This window comes from Mytilus californianus, unplaced genomic scaffold (genome assembly GCF_021869535.1).
Source record: "Mytilus californianus isolate M0D057914Y unplaced genomic scaffold, xbMytCali1.0.p SCAF_6, whole genome shotgun sequence".
In the NCBI taxonomy this organism is placed as follows: domain Eukaryota; kingdom Metazoa; phylum Mollusca; class Bivalvia; order Mytilida; family Mytilidae; genus Mytilus; species Mytilus californianus.
The window spans coordinates 65,380,100-65,384,763 of NW_026262712.1; positions in this window are offsets into that span (position 1 = coordinate 65,380,100).

Below are 4,664 nucleotides of genomic sequence, written 5' to 3' on the forward strand. Positions count from 1 at the left end.
GCTGACCACTGGTCGACCCATCATTGCATGCACACAAAAACAATGCTGGTGTTATAGTACTTTAACAAAACGTTTATCGATTAATTTTCAGAAATACATGTACATGATTTGGAGCAGATATTTTATTTTGCAGGAATAGATTTGTATTTTTGTATTTCAGAAAGAAATTTATTCATGAAAAAAGAAGGATTAGCATTTTTATAATAAAATAGAAATGGGATTCCTAAACAAAAGGGGGGGGGGGGGGCTAAATGGGTAGTTGTGGGCATTTGATGATTTACAAAGATAAATCGCATGTACGAATCATGAGAGCTGTAAAGTTTGAAGCTATAATTAGTCAATTTGTTGATTTTTCCATTTCAGTGGCATGAAAACCCCTAAAATACTACGCGTATTATTTCGACAAATATTCACGACATAAGTAATGTCGCGACTAACATTTTGCTCACATTTTTTTCAATTTTACCCCTAACTTTTTTCTGAGTAAAAGCAGTTTGAAGTGAATGTCAAAATTTAGAACATGACCTTGACCTTTGACCTTGACCTAATTTTATAAGTTGGGACCCAAGGACCTTCAATAAAGCGACTCTAGGTTTATACGGCTTACGGTTTATGAGTTTATATGCATATCACTTATATCAAATGCATAAGGGGAAATAACTCTCATATGGAGACTCCGGAGAACTTTGGTGCAAACCGACTCATCATCTTGAAGATATAGGAAGCACTTTGGTAAAATAAATTTGTCGTAATCTTTTACGGTTGCGAAGGAGTAGTGGACACAAGAAAAACAGTGTTCGGGGAGATAACTCTTACAACGTAAAGTGTACAGTTTAACAGGGTCAGTTCCAAAAGCGCAATAACTGTTCGATATCATATGCCAAAAATCTAAGCGACATCTTGCAAAACCACAATTCTACGCAAGAACAAAATGTGGCGGAAGAAAAAAAATAAAATCTCAGAACAAAACCAATAGGTCTTTCCACGGAAAAGTGGAAAGACCTAAAAAATAATAATCAGAACAAATACAATAGGTCTTTCCACAGAAAAGTGGAAAGACCTAATAATAATCAGAAGAAAAACAATAGGTCTTTCCACAGAAAAGTGGAAAGACCTAATAATCAGAAGAAAACCAATAGGTCTTTCCACAGAAAAGTGGAAAGACCTAATAATCAGAAGAAAACCATTATTAGTTCTTATTAATGAAGATTATCTATTAAGAAATATGTAAAATGTGAAGACACGAGGGTGTATGACGTCTTCACTATACCTGTTTTGGCCAGCTGCTAACAGCATGTACAATAAGATAAACTCGGACTGCAGAACAAAAAAAAACTATGAAATTTGCTTGCTAACAAACTCTGTGTATAAAAAAAAATGTTTATGATGTAAAGTGTTTACACACTTAATTACATGAAAAATAGGAGCTCTTATATATGGAAAATGTCAGGTGCAAAAAGCAAGATAAATAATTATTTTTGTATGATTTAGTGAAACCGTTGATATACCTTCACTGTAAAATGGAAGAACGGAGCTGACAGTTTCGTTTGACCAATGTCATAATCTGTCAGCTGTATACACGCTGGGACTATGTATTCAACTCATTAAATTATAGTACGTTCGTTTTTTTTTTAGTTTCTTTTGAAGAACCTCATTTTGCTGTCGGTATTCACTGTGCAAACAGAAGAAGATTGAAACTGTTACACTGTCTAAGAGACTTAACATATTTTTCCAAAATTTGAAACAAAGTTTAAATTATAGGTTTCTAATTTTCTAATAGCACTAATTTTCTAAATGAATTATTAGCTATGTATAGTTAAACGAAATATATTTCAAAATACAAAAAGGGATATATACAGGGATATAATAAAGGGATATATACAGGGATATAATAAAGGGATATATACAGGGATATATACAGGGATATAATAAAGGGATATAAAAAAGGGATATATACAGGGATATAATAAAGGGATATATACAGGGATATATACAAGGATATATACAGGGATATATACAGGGATATAATAAAGGGATATATACAAGGATATATAAAGGGATATATACAGGGATATAATAAAGGGATATATACAGGGATATAATAAAGGGATATATACAGGGATATAATAAAGGGATATATACAGGGATATAATAAAGGGATATATACAGTGATATAATAAAGGGATATATAAAGGGATATATACAGGGATATAATAAAGGGATATATACAGGGATATAATAAAGGGATATATACAGGGATATAATAAAGGGATATATACAGGGATATAATAAAGGGATATATACAGGGATATAATAAAGGGATATATACAGGGATATAATAAAGGGATATATACAGGGATATAATAAAGGGATATATACAGGGATATATAAAGGGATTTATACAGGGATATAATAAAGGGATATATACAGGGATATAATAAAGGGATATATACAGGGATATATACAGGGATATATACAGGGATATATACAGGGATATAATAAAGGGATATATACAGAGATATATAAAGGGATATATACAGGGATATAATAAAGGGATATATACAGGGATATAATAAAGGGATATATACAGGGATATAATAAAGGGATATATACAGGGATATAATAAAGGGATATATACAGGGATATATACAGGGATATATACAGGGATATATACAGGGATATAATAAAGGGATATATACAGGAATATAATAAAGGGATATATACAGGGATATAATAAAGGGATATATACAGGGATATAATAAAGGGATATATACAGGGATATAATAAAGGGATATATACAGGGATAAAATAAAGGGATATATACAGGGATATAATAAAGGGATATATACAGGGATATATACAGGGATATAATAAAGGGATATATACAGGGATATAATAAAGGGATATATACAGTGATATAATAAAGGGATATATACAGGGATATAATAAAGGGATATATACAGGGATATATACAGGGATATAATAAAGGGATATATACAGGGATATAATAAAGGGATATATACAGGGATATAATAAAGGGATATATACAGTGATATAATAAAGGGATATATACAGGGATATAATAAAGGGATATATACAGGGATATAATAAGGGATATATACAGGGATATAATAAAGGGATATATACAGGGATATATACAGGGATATAATAAAGGGATATATACAGGGATATAATAAAGGGATATATACAGGGATATAATAAAGGGATATAATAAAGGGATATATACAGGGATATATACAGGGATATAATAAAGGGATATATACAGGGATATAATAAAGGGATATATACAGTGATATAATAAAGGGATATATACAGGGATATAATAAAGGGATATATACAGGGATATATACAGGGATATAATAAAGGGATATAAAAAAGGGATATATACAGGGATATAATAAAGGGATATAAAAAAGGGATATATACAGGGATACAATAAAGGGATATATACAGGGATATATACAGGGATATAATAAAGGGATATATACAGGGATATATACAGGGATATAATAAAGGGATATATACAGGGATATAATAAAGGGATATATACAGGGATATAATAAAGGGATATATACAGGGATATATACAGGGATATAATAAAGGGATATATACAGGGATATAATAAAGGGATATATACAGTGATATAATAAAGGGATATATACAGGGATATAATAAAGGGATATATACAGGGATATATACAGGGATATAATAAAGGGATATAAAAAAGGGATATATACAGGGATATAATAAAGGGATATATACAGGGATATATACAGGGATATAATAAAGGGATATATACAGGGATATATACAGGGATATAATAAAGGGATATATACAGGGTATAATAAAGGGATATATACAGGGATATAATAAAGGGATATATACAGGGATATAATAAAGGGATATATACAGGGATATAATAAAGGGATATATACAGTGATATAATAAAGGGATATAATAAAGGGATATATACAGGGATATAATAAAGGGATATACACAGGGATATAATAAAGGGATATATACAGGGATATAATAAAGGGATATATACAGGGATATATACAGGGATATAATAAAGGGATATATACAGGGATATAATAAAGGGATATATACAGGGATATAATAAAGGGATATATACAGGGATATAATAAAGGGATATATACAGGGATATAATAAAGGGATATATACAGGGATATACACAGGGATATAATAAAGGGATATATACAGGGATATAATAAAGGGATATAATAAAGGGATATATACAGGGATATATACAGGGATATAATAAAGGGATATATACAGGGATATAATAAAGGGATATATACAGTGATATAATAAAGGGATATATACAGGGATATAATAAAGGGATATATACAGGGATATATACAGGGATATAATAAAGGGATATAAAAAAGGGATATATACAGGGATATAATAAAGGGATATAAAAAAGGGATATATACAGGGATACAATAAAGGGATATATACAGGGATATATACAGGGATATAATAAAGGGATATATACAGGGATATATACAGGGATATAATAAAGGGATATATACAGGGATATAATAAAGGGATATATACAGGGATATAATAAAGGGATATATACAGGGATATATACAGGGATATAATAAAGGGATATA